The sequence below is a fragment of the Pseudonaja textilis genome, chromosome 2 (assembly GCF_049901715.1).
Source record: "Pseudonaja textilis isolate UNSWEBS1 chromosome 2, rPseTex1.2, whole genome shotgun sequence".
In the NCBI taxonomy this organism is placed as follows: domain Eukaryota; kingdom Metazoa; phylum Chordata; class Lepidosauria; order Squamata; family Elapidae; genus Pseudonaja; species Pseudonaja textilis.
Window position 1 is genome coordinate 204,838,438 of NC_141991.1, and position 21,273 is coordinate 204,859,710.

The following is a 21,273-nucleotide window of genomic DNA, read 5'->3' on the forward strand; positions in this document are numbered from 1 at the left end:
CCCAATAACATATAAACTAATCATATACCAAGGCTGAAAGTCTCTCCAGAGTAACTCAGCTTTTTGTTCCTTACAAAAAGACAATAGTGTTGAAAGAATGGGTAAATTTATCGAATAAAAGAATATTATTTCCAGAAGGCCATGATTTACAGAGGGGTGGTATGTGTTCTTATGGGACACGGGGAAAACCAAACAGAATTACTTCCACAGACATGTAATTAGAGACTCTTTATTGGCTAATTGGAATAAAATAAAGAAAAAAACACTATCTAAAGATCCCGATCTGGAGCTCAATGATGGAGGCAATGATACATCCAAACAATTTGGATCTTAACAAGATGATAAAATACAAAGACCTACTGGATGCACAACGAACTTTAAAATCATGGCAAGATCTCCAAGAACAAGGGCTACGAATTGACCAGTGGGCTTACCTCCAAATACAAAATAGATATAGACAGGATCAGAAAGCTTTTGGAATTTATAGTAAGCCACAACAATTAGATAAAATCTTACTAGGTTCACACACAAAAAATATAACCAAATTTTACAACTACCTATTAGAGATAGAACTAGAGGAGGAAGTAGTCAAAGGCAATATGATAGCTTGGAGTAGAAATATAGGACGTAGCATCACCTTAATAGAATGGGAAAAGCTCTGGATCAGGAATAATAAAATCACAAAATCGGCAACATATTGCTGGAAATGTAAAAAGAAACACGGAACATTCTACCATATGTGGTGGTCCTGCACAGAAGCCCAAAGATACTGGCAGAGAATCAAAAAATGGTTGGAGGAAATAATGGCTGAGCAGATTGAATTAAAACCAGAATTCTTCCTATTAGGGATATTCAATAGACAACTCCCCCCAAAAGCCAAATATATAATATTATACATACTTACTGCAGCTAGATTAGCTTTTGCACAATGTTAGAAACAAGCTGATATTCCAACAGAGGAAATGACTATTCAGAAAATAGTAAGTTGTGCAGAAATGAATAAATTGACCCTAGCACTTAAGGATAAAGAATCATCAGAATATTACAAGAGCTGGGAATGTTGGTATGATTGGACAGAACAAAGATAGATAATATAATAGTAAACATTATTAAACTGTAAAGGAGGTAGTAATTCTCGTTAAGATTTAATTGTAAATTGACACCAATAATGATAACAAATAAGGAACCACAAACTGTCGATAATGGAATTGCCTTTTATTCATTTTTTTTTGTTTTCTCTATTTTTCTATGCTGTGTATATGTTTGTTCATTTATTTTAATTGTATATTCAATAAAGTTTGTTTTTTAAAAAAGCCAATAGTGCAAGAGCTATTTGAAATCTCAAGTGGTGAAGTGTTAAAGAACATCCATATTTTTTAAAGAACTGTGTTTTTGTTCTGAGTCTTTGAGAATAAATTCAATGGCCAAATTAATGGGGGGGGGGGAAACACAGAGATTTAAAACATGGACAGATAATTAAAGAAAGATGTTGATCGAATGTGCCATGAAATTACCATAATCCATCACTGCCAGTGTATTTTAAAAGATCATTTGGAAGCAACCTGTACTCCATTTAAATGAAAGGATTTTCACACTACATGGAGTCAGATTATGCCATTGGCCTGATGAATATTTTTATATAATTTGCCTCCCTTTGTAACAAGCTGATAGCAAGCTGATATAACCAGCAATATCACTTTATCCCTTTTATATTTCTGAGTGCAGAGGAGACCAACAAATGCTAATGTAAAGGAAATGAATCTTTACCAGACACCACTATAAGTTTTCCCATGGGAACATTAAAGACTGGTATTAATGAGCACTCTAATAGCTTGCTTTTTAAGTAGTTTAGGTAAACAGATCTTTATTAATAAAGATTATACCTGATATTTTTATCTGTAATAGGACTGAGGCTTGTATATTTCTTTTTTAAAAACCCACCTGTTTACAGTACTAATCCTTTCCTCTGGGAAGACTGTCCCTGATTCAGTTGATCTAAAAAGCTCCATAAAAGTAACAAATAAAAAATCAAATATCCTTTTATCATCTGAGGTAACTTTTCATAATCAAAACTAAACTGAGTCAAAATTTTATCTATGGATCTCTGGTAAAGGTTCCCCTCGCACATATGTGCTAGTCATTTCCGGCTCTAAGGGGTGGTGCTCATCTCTGTTACAAAGCCAAAGAACGTCTCCGTGGTCATGTGGCCGTCATGACTAAATGCTGAAAGTGCATGGAACGCTATTATCTCTGGTATCTAGTGTACATCAAAAATGTGATGTTGGATCCCTACAAACTATTTCTATCATTTAACCAAGGGGAGATGTGAATGCTATTTTTCAATAGGCAATTGTTGATCAATGAAGAGGCATGAGAAGCATTAACTTTTACAGGAAACTCTTCACTCTTTGTGTTGATATTTTTCTCCTTTTGAGGGTAGAAGATGACTCACAAGTATTTGTGATTTGATCCTAACCCAATAGACTGAACGAAGAAACTGAAAGAAAAAACAACCATGTAATACTGAAATTTTTGAAACCAAGGGAAATTAAAATTGAGTGAAGTTAAAAACCTGGATTCCAGAGTAGAGCAAACTTTAATAAACTTAATGCCATGGCTGATATGTTTCTATGGCAGCAGCCAAGACCGGTGGATATTCTGAGGAGGAGGAAAGCAAAACAAGGTCAATAAAGAATGTGAAGAAAAAGAAGTTATTATAATATATTTAATATAATATGAAGAGAATAGAATTGCAATAATTTGCAGATGCTCACTGAAGATGATGAAAGAAAGAAGCAATTCTTACTACGACTCAAGTTCCTCTAAGAGTTTAGTATTTTATTGGTAGGTATGAAAAATAGGCTGAAGATATAGACTGCAGTCTGACTTCGTTAGAAACATGATCAGATCAGGAATGTCTGTTGACCTTGAATAAGTGCCAATCTCCAAAACTTGTTGAACTGCATCCTAAGATTTCTCTTCCATTTCTTCTATCATTGTGATTATTTTCACAATTCTTCTATTGAAGTCAGTAATTGGGAAAATGTATATATGGAGGAAAAAAACAAATTATTGAAATGGTTCTTGATATTGTATCTGCCTGGAGGAAAAGTATCAATCTATCTGATCATTTGAAATGCTAAACCAGTCCTTGAATGGGTGACCTCTGTCTATGGAGCCCTATGTATACCAAATTATGTTAAAATATGGTGGATAACATTCTGCATTCATTAACATTTGAATGTCAAGCAGCAATTTCATTTGTTAGAAATACTGACTCAGCAGCTCCAAAAACAAAAGGGTTCCTCTGTAGATCCTGACCAAAACAGTATAAGAATTATTCTGCAAGGCGGGTGCAAGGAAAAAATAGTGAATAATGCATTGCATTCTACAGTCTGCAATTTAGCGGAATAATGCAACATTTGGGGGGGGGGGAATAAATTTACCCTTTGTGGAATAAAATTGGACTTGCCCTGGAAGATCATTTGGAAACTTCAGGTGTTTAATATAGTTTTGGGTTCTAGGTTTAAAATGAAGGGGCTTTTTTCCCCCTTTATGTATTTTTCCCCTTTTGAGTAATTTTTAAAGTTTGTAAAATAGAAAAACTGGAAAAAGTGTTTTCTCCCTTTAGGGTTAAAAATTGAAATAATATAAATTCTTTTAATATAAATTATGACAGTTTATAAAGATTAATGAGTAAATAGAAATATATACTATTCCCCACAGCAAAAAGAAGCAGAGATGGTCAAATTGACTCTTTTATCCAAGAAGATAATATATTTAATGTTGTTTCTATTTAGAAATTGCTTCTGGATTTTGTGCTTGCAATGAAAAAAAAATGAAACTTTGATTTTGTTTTTGCTGAATAGATAATATATTGTATAGAAATGGCTAGTATATACTGAAGTTTAAATGTAAAAAGTTGAGGTTGTAATGTTATGTTCCACTGTGCTGAAGAGAGTTGGAAGGCAGTGCCTCTTTTCTTTTCCTTCTTTGCACCATATTTTCTCTTTTTTTCATTTCTTTGCTTTCCTTCCTAGTTTTCTATTACTTTTTTAATTTTTTTTTTGATAAGCTAATAAAAATATATTATAAAAAAGAAAAAAAGTAGAAAATGAAAATAAACTAGAATTAGATCATCTTTTAAAAAAAGGAAATTTCAGATGGTACAAAATGTGGCTGTGTGGGTAGTAAATGATCCAGCTACAGAGCACATGGATTACCACTGGATTGGTTGCCAGTGTGTTTCCAGGTGCAATTCAAGGTGCTGGTTGTCACCTTTAAAGTTCTACATGACTTGGTATTCGCTACCTGAGGGGCTTTCTCTACCCATCCAATTTGATCCAACAGACTGGGCATGGTTCAGATCCCATCAGCCAAAGTGATGACTGACAAGAACTAGAAGACAGGCTTTCTCTGCTGTAGCTCCTAACTGGTGGGCTGTTCTTCCCTCAGAGATTAGAATGGCCCCAATCCTATTGGTTTTTCGCTAAGCTTTAAAAACTTGGCTCTGTACTACAGCCCAGTGTTCAGAAGGCATTAAGGGCCCATTTGTTGGCTTTACTGTTAAATTAATTATCTTGGCTTCTGTTTGTATTTATTTATTTGTGGGGTGTTTTGTTTTAATTTTTCTGTTTTAATTTTTTTCATTGTTTAAATTGTGTTATAATTGTGTCACTTGGTTGAATTGAGGCATTATAGCAATTGAATAGAAATTTAATGATAAATAAAAAGAATTCTTCTTCTTCCTCTGTCTTCTCTCTTATCTTTTGGTCCTAAGAACAGGTCCTAAGAGTTTAGGGCCTCGTCCCTTCAGACCATAGTCTATTGATTTTGCTTATTTATTAAGTAAAGTATAATTATGTTCTACATATACATTGTAAAAGCAGACACATTGTCACCAAGACCAAAAATGTTGAATTCCAAGAGGAGACTTTGTGTACATGGCAACAATTTCTATGGATTAGGAACCATATGTAAAAAGATGACACAATTTATTGTATTTTGGAAATTCTAACTTAACTGAGCACTTCCTGTCAAGCCTCTTTTAATTCCATGCATTCAATTAAAACATTAAATAAATGACTTCACGATACTATTGCCTCTTTCATTTATTGAAACTAGTAATTATACTTTCATCCATAACTTTCATATTTGCCAGTATAGATCCAGGATAACCTTTTTTCAGTCTATCAAGTGTCTATTATTTTCCCATCCTATAGATTTGAATCTGTATCCTTCTTTGCAAAACAGAGAACACTGTTCTGATGGGATCAGATAATTCACACAGACTAAATACATCTCCCTTTTCAGAGAATATTTATCTTTGTGTTAAACCAGAAGATGCTGCTTGATTTTGTATCTACTTATTATGATAAACATTAACATGTCTACATAAGAAAGTATTGAAACTATATTCATATTGCCATTTGCTCATTTTATATGCATACATTTCGAGCTTCAAAATAATGTCTTTACCCCATTTCGAGTCCAACATCCCTATTGATTTTGCATGTACAAAAGGAGCAGAAATTGCTTTACAGTGGTATTATGTTGCTTTTATCAGTTATCCCTTCTTGACCTCCCCATCCATGGATGCCTGTGATAAGTAGTATATTTTAAATAACTTAAGCCTCAGATATTATCTAAGCTTTTTCAGAAAGACATAGATGCTTTTCAAAAATAGACGTGATTTGGTTCTAAAAAATTTATCAAAGACTTATTAGACCATAATTCTGTGAGTGTGGTTTATAACAAAAATTCTAGTTCTTTCAGATGAAGACTAAATATGGAATTATTACAGAAAGAAGAAATTGCTGAGGATTGTAAAAAAAATTAAATGATTTTTTTTTTAAATTAAATCAAGGTACTGCTTTGAAAATGGTTGGGGATACAAGTAAAGCCTTCATTTAGAGGTATCTTGATACAATATACAGTAATTACAAATTTAAGAGACAAAAGAAGAAACAAAATATTTTAGATGGGATAAAAAGAAAATTCCACATAAGCATTTCTGAATAAATTAAGATTTTTGCAGCAGCAGCTATCCATATTAATGATAAATAGAAATAAAATTGCATTATGTGAAAGAGAAAAATTAATTTGTGAATAAACCAGGGAAATGGCTTAAAATGATATTGAAATGATGATATGTACTGTATTAATGGATAATGTAGTTATAAAAACATTTTATTAATATTAGTCTAAATTGCATTGAGGACATAATATTTCAGTGAAGAAAATAGAAGAATATTGCAGAAAAGAAAATCTACTGAAGATCACCAAAAAACAATGACAAATTATAAATGGATAAATAACAATTGGAGAATTTAAAGAAGCTATTAAAAAGAGTAAATCAGGAAAAGTGCCTGGACCACATGGGTTATAGAGTCTGTATTATAAGTGTTTTGAGGATGGAATTTTGCAATCTTTATAAAGCATGATGAATGTTATTTTACAGAAAAAAAATGACACAGACTTAGAAAAGGACTAATATTGATATCTAAAGAGAAACAAGATCTGACTTTAGCAAGATACTATGGACCAATATATTTATTGAATAATGTTATAAATTGCTTATAGAATTGTAAATTTTTACAAGAATTTTAACTGAAAGTCTGAAAATAATTTTGCCAGAATTTATTCATTATGATCACCTAAAAGACAGTAAAAGGACAGTGTCAGAACTGTGTTTGATATGTTGGAATATTTGGAACAACATAAATAAAAAATAAATCACATTCAATTGTTTAGATCGGGGTGGGCAAATTTTTTGGCTCAGGGGCCTCATTGATTTTTAAAATTTGACAGAGGGGCCGCCACCTGGTATCAAAATGCCTGTCATTACAAGTCAAAATCAAATGAATGCAATCATTCAATCATTCATATCAAACCTTAATTCTGTATCAATCTTCGGCAGGTCGGATTAAAAAGACCAACGGGCCGGATGTGGCCCCCGGGCCGTAGTTTGCCCACCCCTGGTTTAGATGCTGAGAAGACTCTTGACAATTCAAATTGTACTTTCTTGTTTAAATTTTTGGAAAATATGAATTTTGGAGAAAATTTTATACAACAAGTGAAACTGATTTTTACTTCACAGTGGCACAAATAATTGTTAATGGAATATTTAACCAAACCATGCAAGATACAAGAAGGAAGAAGATAAGGTTGCCCACTGTTTTCTTTTTCTTTAAGTTCTCAACGTATTGAATAGAGACATAAGAAAAGATTTGAGGTCTGGGGCATAAATATATGTTAAGAGCTTTTTTTTGGTTTTTGTTTTGGCAGTCCTTTTAAAAGTAACTGAACTATTCATGTATAAATTTAAAAAATTGGAGCACTAGCAGATTTCAAGAATAGCAAACAGAAAACAATGATATTAATTATAAAATCATGGAGATATAAGATCAACCAGAATAAATAAAATCGGTTTTAAGACTGAGAAGAAGGTAAAATATTCCAGGAATACTCCATATTACTATGATATATCTGCATTCAAACCAACTTTGTTAAAACATGAAATGAGGTTTAAAAAGATGCGTTAAGTTTGGATAAAGTATAGTTGTCACTATTGGGGAAAAAATCTGTGGTTAAGATGAATATGTTATCTAGAATGTTATTTTTGTTTCAGACAATATCTATTTTGACAATTGATGTTCTCTTTAAACAATGGCAGAAGGCTAAGTTTAAATTTATATGGCACAGGGAAAAATCCAAGTTAAAAATAAGATATTACAAGATGCAAAGGAAAGAGAAGGATTGGGTTTTGAAATTACACTTTGCTCCCTGCTCTTTAGCTTGGATTAAAGAGTAGGTGTTGCTAAGGAATAGAAGGCTATTGAAATTAGAAGGACATGATCTTTGAATTGGGTGGCATTAATATCTACAGTATGATGAAGCTAAGGTTAATGTAGATTTTTTAAAATGATATAAGGTGGGCCATTCTTAGAATATGGAATAAATATAAACATTGGTGGTACCTGAAAACACCTTTGTGGTTCTCAGCACAAGAAGCACTTTATAGACAAGAAATAATAAGTAAATTAATTGGTTTACTTATTGTGATATACTAGAACTGTCTCAAGGGCACTGTAAAATGCAAATGTTGTCAGAAGATCTGACAACATTTGCATTTTGAATAATGCAAGACTGAGTCTGAAATAGAATAATGTACAATGATTAACAAGTTATTGCTAAAATGTATAAACTTTTGTTGAAATATGAGACAAAAGAAGAACAAATGAAAGAATGTATGGTAAAATGGGCTAATGTTTTGGCTGCAAAATAAAAATGGGAAAATATACAAATGGGAAAATATATGGTTAAAAGGATTTATTTATTTATTTTTATTTTATTTATTTATTTGATTTGTCAATCACTTACAAGATAATAGGTATAAGTATAAACATAGTTATGCATACATGAAATGGATACATATAAGAAAAATAAAGAAACAATAGGACAGGGACAGTAGGCACGTTGGTGCACTTAGGCACATCCCCTACAGACCTCTTAGGAAAAGGGTGAGGTCAATAGTAGACAGTCTAGGGTTAAAGTTTTTGCGGTTTGGGGAAGAAACCACAGAGTCAGGTAGAGTATTCCAGACATTGACCACTCTGTTGCTGAAGTCGTATTTCATGCAATCAAGTTTGGTGCTATTTATCTTGAGTTTGTATCTATTGTGTGCTCTTGTATTTTTGTGGTTGAAGCTGAAGTATTCATTGACAGGTAGGACATTGCAATGTATGATTTTATATACTATACTTAGATCGGACTGAAGGTGGCGTAGTTCTAGGTTGTCTAGGTCTAAAATTTCAAGTCTGGTGTCATAAGGTATTCTGCAATGAGTAGAGGAGTGGAGAACTCGTCTTGTTGTGGAGCGGCGGAGATACAAGGCAGACCCAGAGCGTCGGTTAGAAAGCTTTATTCAATGAATAAAGGGTTGCCGTGGCTGCCAAGGCTAACAAGGCAGATCAGCTGGCGGCAACAGCTGATGCCGTTTGACAGCTCCTTTTATAGCCGGCTGTCAAACGGCATCAGCCAATGGGAGCAATCGGCGCTACCGCCAGAACTGCGGACCTTTGTGGGGACTGCCATCACTTCTGTGAATACCACGCTCCTTTCCCCTGTCCAGGAGCATGCGTAGTCTTGTAAATAGGCCGGCCGCCTGCGCTGGCGGCTGGACCGTCTTAGTCCTGGAGAGTCTCCAGCTGGGGTAGAGTCCTTTGCTCCTGGGATCGCCCTGGAAGCTGCAGGAGTGCGAGTCCGATCAGCAGGAGCCTTAGTCCAAGTGCCCAGCGGCGGTCCAGGTAGGTTTCTTCACTCGGCTCGCTTCGGGCGCGTCATTCAGCTGGATGGGTAGACTGGGTCATTTGGTTGAGAGTCCATAGCGTTCGCTGGGTAGACCGGGTCATCTGGTAGGGAACCTTTGGCATCGGCTGAGTAGACCGGACCTTTGGCGTCAGTTGGGTAGACCGGATCCTTGGCGTTTGCTGGGTAGACCGGACCCTTGGCGTTTGCTGGGTAGACTGGGCCCTTGGCATTTGCTGGGTAGACCGGGCCCTTGGCATTTGCTGGGTAAACCGGGCCCTTGGCGTTCCCTGGGTAGACCGGGCCCTTGGCGTTTGACGGGTAGACTGGTTTGCCTGCCTGGGGACCATTGTTGTTTGCTGGGTAGACCGGGTCATTTGGCTGGGTGCGGGAGTCATCAGTAGTCCTTCTCCAATGCCTTCTCAGCTGGTCTACATGTCTGCACCACATACGACCATCGTCTAGGAGGACCCTGTAGGATCTTGGCCCTGTAACTGATATAACCTGTCCTGGTACCCATAATGGGTCCTCTGCATAATTCCTGGCATAGACCAGGTCATGTAGGGCAAATTCCCTGGCAAGGCTATCAGAACCCGAAGGGATACCAGGGGTGTAATGGGGGTGCAATCTATCCAAGGTGGTCCTAAGGCGCCTGCCCATTAGCAATTCTGCAGGTGACTTGTTCGTTGTGGTGCAGGGGGTTGTATGCTGGGTCAGAAGGTACCTGGACAGTTTGGAGTGCCTGTCTATCTGGCCAAACCTCGCTAATGCTTCTTTTACTGACCTAACTGCCCTCTCAGCCATCCCGTTGCTTGCAGGGTGAAAAGGGGCTGTGAGGATGTGCCTGATACCCAGGTTGGCTGCAAATACCTCGAACTCACAAGAGGTGAACTGGGGGCCATTGTCGGACACCAGCATGTCAGGGAGGCCATGGGTGACAAATACTTGGGTCAGGGCTCTAGTGATGGCCAGTGTGGTTGTGGAAGGAAGTAGAGCCAGGTCAATCCATTTAGAAAAAGAGTCCACTAAGACTAGGAAAGTCCGCCCATGCACTGGGCCAGCCAGGTCGATATGTAGTTGAGACCAAGGGGCCCCAGCATCCTCCCACCTGGTAGGAGTGGCTGCAGGTGGGGCTGGTCTGGTAGCTTGGCATGGCTGGTACGAGCTTACCCAGCTGGAGATCTGGGCATCTATGCCTGGCCACCACACATAGCTGCAGGCCAGGGCCTTCATCCTCACGATGCCCGGATGGCCTTCGTGTAGGACCTTTAAGATTGGCTCCTGTAGTGTGGCAGGGATGACCACCCTTGTCCCTCACAACAAACAACCCTGTAGGGATGACAACTCTTGCCTGCGAATCTTGAATGGCAAAAATTCAGGAGTGTATTGAATTGCAGGCCACCCACTTCCCACGCAGTCCAGGACTTGGGCAATTACCTTGTCCCTTTTGGAGTGAGTGGCAATGTCTTCAGCTGTAATAGGCAAGTTGAGTTCATTGACCTCAAAAATGGCATGTATGGGTGTGGGGTCTTCGACTGGGACTGGTAGGGGGCAGCGACTAAGGGCATCTGCGTGGCACATGTTCTTCCCCGAGCAATGCACTAGTTTGTATGAATAGGCGGCCAGGAACAGAGTCCACCTGGTCATCCTTGGTGATAGGACCTGTGGGGTTTGCTTGTCCCCTGACAAAAGGCCTAGAAGTGGTTTATGGTCTGTTATAAGTTCAAAGTAGTGACCATAAAGGAATTCATGAAACTTTTTAACAGCAGCCACTGCAGCCAAAGCCTCTTTATCAATTTGGCTGTAGTTTCTTTCTGCAGCAGAGAAGGTTCTTGAGAAGAAGGCAATTGGTGCCTCAGAGCCATTTGGGAGCCTGTGGCTCAGAACTGCCTCTACACCAAAGGGGGAAGCGTCTGCTGCCAGGACTAGGGGCAGCTGCTGATTGAATTGGATTAAAACTGCATCAGATGTGAGCAAGGACTTGACGGATTTGAAGGCATGGGCTTCCCTAGGTCCCCAATGCCAGGGGGATTGTTTATCTAAAAGTCTGTGCGGAGGTTCTGCTATAGATGCTTTATGTGGGAGGAATGCAGCATAGAAATTTAGAAGCCCTAAGAAGGCTTGGAGTTCAGCCTTGTTGGAAGGTGTGGGTGCCTCGTGGATAGCCCTGACTTTGGACTCAATTGGGTGAATACCAGAGGCATCAATTCTGTAACCTAGAAAGTCCACTTGCTTAGTGGCGATGGTGCACTTCTCTCTCTTTAGTTTGAGGCCATGCTGCCTAAACCACTCAAGGACTGTTCTGACCCTTTGTATTAGTTGTGTCTTATCCATAGCTGAAACCAAAATGTCATCAAAATAGGGGACTATGCCTGGGAGTCCTTGGAGAAACCTCTCCATGAGGGACTGAAAAATCCCAGGGGCTACACTAACTCCAAATTGGAGACGTTTGCACTTAAATGCACCCCATGGGTGACTATGAATTGTAATTCTGCAGTCTGGTTGTCAACAGGAAACTGTTGGTAGGCCTGGGACATATTTAATTTTGCAAAGATAGTACCAGGCTCAAAGATGTGTAACAGGTATTGGATGACAGGGACAGGGTATGACTTGCAGGAAACGATTGAGGGAAGTCTTGTAATCAGCGCAGATTCTCACACTGCCATCTTTTTAAAGTGGGGTGACTATGGGGGTCTCCTATCTTGCAAAATCTACCGGTTCTAACACCCCTTGCTTTAGCAATTTATCTAGCTCTATGCCTAACTTGGGGCGAATAGCAAAAGGTACTCTGCATGGTTTAAGGCGAATGGGAGTTGCCTGGGGGCCTACATTGAATGAAATAGGGGTACCAGAGCAACACCCTAAATCTTTGCTAAATACATCAGAGTAGTCTCTGAATAGGGTGTCTACTTCAGAGGTTGAAACAGCATGGATACCAGTTGTGCTGAGGCCAAGAGCAGGGAACCAATCTAGTCCCAGTAAACTAGGGAGGGCACCATCTACTACCACCAAAGGCAAATGGCCTTTGAAGTTTTGGAATTGGACTAAAAACTTGCCTTTCCCGAGGACAGGGACGTTCTTGCCTTGGTAATCACGCAGAGTCAGGTGGCAGTTCAGGAGCTTCTTCTTGGACATTCTGGGATGCATCTTCTTCAGGGTTTCCCAGGAGATGATTGAGAGTGAAGATCCTGTGTCCACCTCCATCCTGCAAGGCTTACCTTCTAAAAAAACAAAGATACTTATATTGTTAGAGCCTTTTGAAGTGTGATCTGAGTGGTAGCAGGTATAGCAATCCTCAACTTGCCCACATTGTAGGGCAACTGATCGCAAAGCTGCCATATACTCACTAACTGACTCCCCCTCAGACTGCTTCCTCATCCTAAAGGCATGTCTCCTAGCGATTTGGGAAGGCTTAGGGGAGTAATGGTTGGAGAGGATCTCCTGAAGCTCCTCCCAGGGAATAGTTCTAATAGAATGAGGAGCGACCAGTGCTGTAGCGGTGTCAAAAACCATGGCCCCGCAAAAACTAAGGAAGTATGATTTCTTTTGGTGGTCTGTGGCGTCCGTGAGGTCTATCACATCTAGGAAGCAGATGAAGCGATTTTTGTACGATTCCCATGTCTCAGCAGTCGGCTTGAAGGGTGGGAATGCTGGGCTGGAAGTCATCATGAGGCGGCAGCGTTTGTCTCCTCAGCTGGGAAAGGCTTTGAAACTTGCACTCTTAAAAGAGCGATTGCGGCTGCGCCTGTCAGACGGCGTCTGTCTCCTCAGCTGTGGAGGCTTTTAAACTTCGCGCTCGCGGAGAGCGTCAGTGACTGCAGCTGTCAGCTCTCAGTGGCTCCACTCTTTTAGTGACTAGCTCAGCTTGTAGAACATCTGGTTGCCTCTTATTGTATCCTGCCCTCGTCGCCAGTGTTGTGGAGCGGCGGAGATACAAGACAGACACAGAGCGTCAGTTAGAAAGCTTTATTCAATGAATAAAGGGTTGCCGTGGCTGCCAAAACTAACAAGGCAGATCAACTGGTGGCAACAGCTGATGCCGTTTGACAGCTCCTTTTATAGCCGGCTGTCAAACAGCATCAGCCAATGGGAGCGATTGGCGCTCCCGCCAGAACTGCGGACCTGAGTGGGGACTGCCATCAGTTCTGTGAATACCACATGTCTTGTGAAATATTTCTGGCCTTTCTCAACTGTATTAATAATAGGTAAGTTATGTGGGTTCCAGACTGATGAGATGTATTCAAGTATTGGTCTAGCAAATGTTTTGTATGCTCTAGTTAGGAGTGTAATATTACTAGAGAAAAGCTACATAAGATTAGGTTAACAACTATTAATGCCTTTTTCGCTATGTAGTTACAGTGGGCTCTAGTACTTAGATTATTAGAGATGAGTACTCCAAGATCCTTAACAGAGTTTGGATCATCAACAAGGTCTTGACTATTCAGGCTGTATTTTATTTTCTGATATATATATTTTTTGCCAATATGTAAAGCAGAGCATTTATTTGTTGAGATTTGAAGTTTCCATTTGTTTGACCATTCTGATACATAGTCGAGATCTTTCTGAAGGGTAACAGTATTGTCTGTGGTGTTGAATAGCTTTACATAATCAGCAAAGAGAACGCAGTTGCTCTTAATATGATCACAGAGGTCATTTATGTAGAGTATGAAGAGAGTTGGTCCTAGAACACTGCCTTGGGGGACAACTCTGTTGACAGGTACAAAATTTGATAGGACGTTTCCAATTTTGACCATTGTTGTCTGTTTGACAGAAATGCTTCTATCCAGTTATGCAGTTGTTCAGATATACCATAAGATTTTAGTTTTAGGAGTTGTTTGTCATGTACCACTGAATCAAAGGCTTTACAGAAGTCTATGTAGATTGCATCTATTGCTTTGCCCTGATCTATATAAATTTTAATTTATATTATGTTCTAGCCTTAAATATAATTTTTATATAATTTAGCATGATGTATCATTGCCATTTATCACCAGAGAAACTGTATAAAACGGGGTCCCCAACCACCGGGCCACGGACCGGTAGCGGGCCGTGGAACATTTCCTACCGGGCCACCGGTTTGCTGGGTGCCGCCATCTTGTTTGACGAGAAAGTGCTTCTGGGTGAGCTTTTCCGGTTGGAAAGCGGCGTTTGGGTGCTGAAAGAATCCTCACACCTTAGTTTCATCGAAGGGAGGGGGCTTCGAACGAAACTAAGGTGCGAGGATTTTTTCAGCACCCAAGGCAAGGCGAGCCGAGCAACCATCCCGAAGCTGTCCTGAAGCAAAGCCCATCGACAAAGGTACAAAGGAGGAGTTGAAGGTGGCGGGGAGAAGTGGAGGACAGCTGGCTGGCCGGTCGCTTGACTCGCCTTGCCTTGTCGTGTGTGCTGATGCTGGTACCGGGCCGCAGATCATTTTGTGATGCCAGTACCGGGCCGTGGCACAAAAAAGGTTGGGGGCCACTGGTATAGAATGTATAAAGGTACTTCAAATCATTGCTGGAAATATGAACAACATGAAGGAATCCCAGAATCCCAGAAAGGGTATGGCTAGCTGAAGAGAGCTAAATAGCTTGAAATAGATCAATACTAGTCTCCTTTTATTTATTTCTCAGTAAAATGTAAATTAAACATGAAGGAACATTTTATCATGTATGGTGCATACTTTAAAAAGTCAAAAAGTGAATACAAATAAATTACAGTAATTCAGAAGATTTAAAAACTTAATGTACAGTTGAAACTAGAGAGTTTTCTTTTGGAATTAATGGACAAAAGAATAGAATAGAAAATAGAAAAAGAATTGAAAAAAGCCACAGAACTTTGCTTTTGTAATAATAATAAGTCTGTATTGATTAGCCCTTGGGCCATATCAAAGTGCAAAGTTCCAGCAACAATTTGTTACTGAAATTTAATAAAAGCAATTCAAAATGAAATTTGATAAAATACTATTTAAAATGGAACTTGATAAAAAATTTAAAATGGAATCTAGACAAAATATGATTTAAGATGAAATAGTAATAAAATACAATCCAAAATAAAATTGTAATAATGTACAATAATTTAATATATAGATAAAATATAATAACATTATATTTCGGAGTCGCCCTTGCAATCTACTCCAATCAATCCCACATATGCAGATCTCAACCAAATCATTTTGTTTAAATACTGTGCTACTATAAATGTTATTTTCAAGTTTTGGCCTGACCTAAGGTAAGTTATTTTGATATGAGTATCCCAATGGGTCATTTGTCTGATATATAGACCAAGATACCTGTCTCTCATCCTCTTATACAGGCAACAGTCAAATAGGATGTGAGCCAGGTCCTCTACCTCTGCCGCTCCGCAAATGCAGAGACATTCATTGTACGGTATTGCTTTTGTATATAACAACTGTAGTGAGATTACTGCACATAATCCATAATTTATAATCAGTCACTTAATAACCATTCATAGATACAACAGACGTGAAAAAAGTTAAATTTTTGTTACCACTCCCTCATGTTCATGTGATCATATTTCAGGTATTTGACAAATGGTTTACATTTGCAACCAGTTGCAGTGGTCATGTGATCATGTTTGCATTTTTTTTTTCTTTATAGCACAAAAAAGGAAAAACAGCCATTGGATAAAGCAGACTCAGACTTACGAGCACATGATACTTAACAATCATCATAAAAATTATAAAATCAAGCTCATCACATTGTAACTCAACTTGTACAACAATGTACAACCAAAATTTTAACTTAGTTGTGGTCTATCTGACTGTGCTCTAAAGTGGTTTAAATGATTCTACACTATACACAATGGAAGAAGGGCTAATAAAGATGATAGAACTTGCAGAGATGACTTAATTGAGTTCCTTGATCAAACAAAAGGTAATAGCTACTTTAATGACTGACTGAAAACCCCTTACTGACTTTTTGCATGAAACAAAAAATGTATGTATGACTTGTGGCTTTGATGATTATAAAAATAATAATTAGAAAAAAGTAGGCTTTTAAACTGATTTATTATAGCAGTGTGATGTAGTTAGTAAAATATTGATCTAGAAGCAGGGATACTGAGGTGGCATTAAGTCCACTGTTATCTATGCAAGAGTTGCAGCTGTGGAGATAAAATGAAGACAGATCTCCATTTTGAGTTCCCCAAAGAATGGTAGGTTATATATCTTAATTATAATAACAATAATAACAATATAGCTCTACTATCTCAAATAGTTGTGGCATCTTGTTACATATTTTGGCCCTAAGTGTGACATTTTTGGCTTGACAAATTTGGTCTTCCCACTGTCCCCACTTCTTTGTCTAATTGCTTATTGATAAAAGAGATGACTGGCTAGAAATTCTAGAAATTGTTATGGATACAACATAAGAACACTAACATAAGGCTTATTTTCGTATCTCCCTGATCATGCTGTTAAATCTTGCTAATCACTTTTAGAAGACGTAATACACTCTTCATGTCATCTTCAGCCCATTATGGAAATGTCATCTTAACTATTCTTGTAGTGGCATTTTTTTCTCTTCTTATACAAATCTTGCAGACATGGATATCTTGTTGTCATATAGATATTTAAGGACTGAAGTTGTTGTTGATAACATACTCTGGAAGTGTGTGAGCTGTCATATCCTCTTGTACATTTTGGGTTGTTGCAGGCACAACCTTCCCTTCAATTATGTGGACTGCTTTTCATGATTGTTTTTGCTTAGATGCAGGGCAATCCACACATTAGTACTTGATGTTAGCTTAAGTATCTACAAAGCCCTTCCCACCAGAATCTACTTATCGGGGACTTTGAACTGGTGCTAGAAGTCCTAACAATCAATTTTTCCAATTGTGGACTGCTAAGGTTTTTTTTCTTTTTGAACATAACAAGTGTTTTTACACATGTGTAAAAAGAAAAGAAAATCAGAAAGGCATGTGGTAAAGCATGTTTTACTTCTACCCCACTGAGAAAGATTATTTTTCAAAATGGAAATGTAGCACTGCCCTAGACACATGTTTTAGAAAAAGCCCAAGTGACAGGTCATCCATATAGATCATAACACACACACACACATGTACACACTCTGGAAGTGTGTGAGCTGTCATATCGTGGGTAACCTGTTGCTCTGTCAAGTTAAGCTAGGAAATGCCTCACACTGGCTTCCCATCCACATTTACTCAACTAGGTGTTAATGATAAGAATGGTAACGTGTTTTCCACTGTCTATTGTTGCTCTGCAAGAGGGAATAGGGCCAACTGTTCACCTTAATTTGTTTCTCATTAAAGGCCAGGACTTCTTGCAAGCTTTGCTATTGAGGCAGATCAAATCCTGGACAGCACTATTTATGCTGGCATAGTTTTCTGATGACTCAAGAACTAGAATAATGCATGTTAATATGGCTATGAGGAAAAGCAGTAGACTTTACTTCCTTACTTTCCAATATATCCTCCAAAGTATTCCTATAAAACTTGCAAAAAATTCAAGTATCAAATATGCTTGGGTTTGTTTGCTTTTTTATAAGCCAAACATAAGCATATGAAAATACATGTGTATATAAAATGTAAAATAATTTTCCAACGATGTCTCCATATTATATGCAATATAAGTATCTGTTTTAACATTTTAATGAATTCAAACAAGGTATAAATTTATAAATACAGTGATAATTTGTGAAGTATCTTCCTTTTATTTGCATCTTTTTATTTTATTGTGAGATCCCTGATGCTTATGTTGATTCTAAAGGAAGTTTAATTCACTGTAAAACATTTTCTTTTCATAGTTTTGATTCAAGGACATTTCTTGTTATTTTGCAAGTGCTACAGCTCAGAATTGATTTTTGATGAATTCAAACTTGCGCCTCAACATACGAGCATTATCTTTAAATATTTATATTGTGCTGCTGGTGGTAATTATTATTCCAGCTTAGTACAGTTCTAATGCATTTAAATGTCAAATGTTTCTCAGTTTAATTCATCATGCATATGCTAAGGTACTTGTATACATGTATTCATTATGTCTCTTCAGGAAAGGATTTGATTTATATGTTGGTAGCTGTGTATTAAGGAATATCATTTCTCATATGTTTAAATGATAAACATTAATGAAACCTTTGAATGTTCTTAATCCAAATTTCATTTGTTTTTTAACTTATCTTATTGAAAATATGATTAAAATATCTTCTGTCAAGAAAGTTAAACAAAATGAGATAAAATAAAAACCGGCCTATTTATGCAGTTTTCTGGGCAGAGGGAGAGGGAACAACTCTATAGAAAGACCTCAGAAATGTCATGCTTTATTATGTGCATTCTGATGTTAAAGAGCAATTATGCTAATGTCTGTTTTCTCAGGCAATCTACTGACTAAGCCACTGTGAAAAAGGGGAGTATAAAAGCATAACGGACTAGTTGGCATTTGTTAATAGTCCCCAAATACCTCTCTAAGGTCATTCTTTTTTTAAAAAACAACAACAATAATTTATTTATATATTTGTCCTTTCTGTTTTCACCATTCAGTTTTGCTACTCTGGTAAGTATTTTCTTTTCTCTGTTTGAGAGCAATCGAATGAAACATTTCTTTCCCCTGAGAACAGGCAAAGGATTTCCAAGGTCAAGTATAATACACAAACGAAAACTAAGATCTTGCAACTGCCTGGCCCTGCTACCTGTAGCAGCCTGTTTGACTGCCCAAGAATACTACAGAAAAAGGGCTGCTTCCTTAATATGAGATGCATACACGCAAGCTATGATTCCTTTTATTGATTTTATTGGTGTTCAGCCAGCCGGACTATTTTGTTCAGCCTAATGTAGTAATTCCATGATGTGTAATTGTAATTGACCAGAACAGGATGTCAGGATTAATTATCGCTATTGTCTCTGGGTGTATGGGTTTTTATCCCAAGAAGGATAATGTCATCATTTTTGGCATTTATTTATTATGACATTTAAAAGACACAATAATTTCTAAGCAATTGTTACAATTTGAAAAATGTAATATAAAGCAGTTAGTTTGAAACCAAGTAGATTGTGTGTGTGTGTGTGTGTGTATTCACAATCACACATAGCTTTTGAAAGTTCTGAAATTAATGAGAAATTTGACTATTTAGGAACTTATCCAAGGAATATTAAAAATTCTATGCTCACTAAATGGATTTACTTTTGCTGTCTAATTCATTATGCTAAAACCATGAAGCAATTTCCTGTTCAAAGCCCTGCTCATAGACTCTCTGTTGTCAAGTATTTGAATTTCAGATTATAAATGGGTTCATTTGGATAGCATGAAGGAAAACCTTTGTTGTCAGCTTTGCTTTATGTTCTGCCAGGAGCAAAATCTCTCTTCTTCCGCAGTCACCAGCCAAATGCCAGACCTTCCTTTCTGGCCTTCTCTATCTTGAAAGCCAACCTAAATGCTTTTTGGCCCTGAAGGCAAGGGACCAATTGGAGCTCTACCTAAAGGCTAATAGTATATTTTAAATAGTAGTTCCTGAGTGATACCAGTAGATGTGTAGCTTATTAGGTGAGAAACATAACAAAAAATGAAGAGGGACAGCAGATTTTCCCTCATAAAAGTCCAAAAAAAGATAAAAGTGTTATATTTCAATATGAAATGGGTGAGTAAATTAAAGGGATTTGAGAATTGCCATTCCCAGATGTTTTGTAAGCAATATCAAGTACAGAATTGAACATGGAGCCATGAAATAATATGTCTTCCTGAGTGGACTTGTTGACTTGTCTTATTTATATTCAGTTATTTATTATTTTAGATTCACGTTCAGCATAATCCCAAAGAAGAAAATTAAGCCTTTTCCTAATTCTCACCTTACAGCTCATATATCCAACAAAGATGACTTGGTACATGAACCAAGGGACCATTTGCTAAGTATTAGACTGTAGCCAGAATCAGCTGTTGGACCAACCTCTGATGCAGGTTGACCCCTACAAAGTTGGTTGATTTGTGATTTGGTCTCTGAAATCTCAACCAGATCACATGAACTTGCTTCTACTTTAGATTCATTATCAGAAGACCTGCTCTAAATTGCTCTTTCTGCTCAGTAATCAGGAAAGTGGTTGAAAGGAAGATATTTGCAGATTGACATCCAGATTATTCTCATTTCAAGTCAAGCTTTATCTATATACCTATATCTGAATTTATATATGGGGCCCACCTCAGCAAATAGCAGAATTTGTCTGACCTTAACTAATGTTGACAGCCAGAGCTGGTTAGTATTTGGACAGGAGATCAATAGGAAATTCCAGAACTATAGCTGGGCTGGAGAACTGGAAGACATCCCAGAAGAAGGCAATGCTAAACCAGTTGTGTAGTATTGCCAAGAAAAATACAAAGCTTTATTTATATTTTTCTTGACCATCCATTTGAATTTATTCAGAAGTTGGTTTTAGTCGTGCCTTCTATTGATTTTCCTGCCTTCTATGCCATGCTTGCTTTATTACTTCTTATCTTTAAATGTGTGTATACAATTGATATATAATTGTTTGTTTTAAAGCTATCTTATTGTGGTGGCTTTATTTTGAAGGTTAGATTATCAATGCGCCAGCCCTGATTTTTAAATAAAATGATGTATAGGAAGAAAGGTCTGGGAGATGGCATTTCCCCTGCTCCCATCTCTCTAGCTCTCCCACCCCAAGTCCTTTTCAAACTGGGAAGATTTGACAGATCCCTCACTACTAATGCTGAATGAACTACCCTATATTAAGATTAAAGTAGTATGCACTTAAAGGATTCTGAGCCTAGAAATGTAAAATGAATAGCAAAGCCATCAGAGTTCACAGTTCTTTTTCTTAAGTATTCTATTCCTTGGTTAGTCCTATAAGCCAAGATAACATAGATGCTCCCAAAGCTGACCTTAATGGTTTCTGTACTCATGCAAGTGGCAAGGTGTAACTAGTGCATTCCTGATCCATCATGAGAAGAAGGATCACAAAGGAAAGCCTTCGGTTACATTTAGAAAAATGGTTAAATTT

At 37.6% G+C, this 21,273-nt stretch overlaps 1 long non-coding RNA gene across 1 annotated transcript in view; it reads right to left on the minus strand.

Moving 5' to 3' along the window:
- Positions 1-12,134: 12,134 nt before the first annotated feature.
- Positions 12,135-21,273, minus strand: part of LOC148127336 (uncharacterized) — a 32,162-nt gene continuing 23,023 nt past the window's right edge. Inside the window, exon 3 of the long non-coding RNA XR_015741503.1 lies at positions 12,135-12,530. This is a non-coding gene — a long non-coding RNA (uncharacterized LOC148127336). The remainder of the gene's footprint in view (positions 12,531-21,273) is intronic.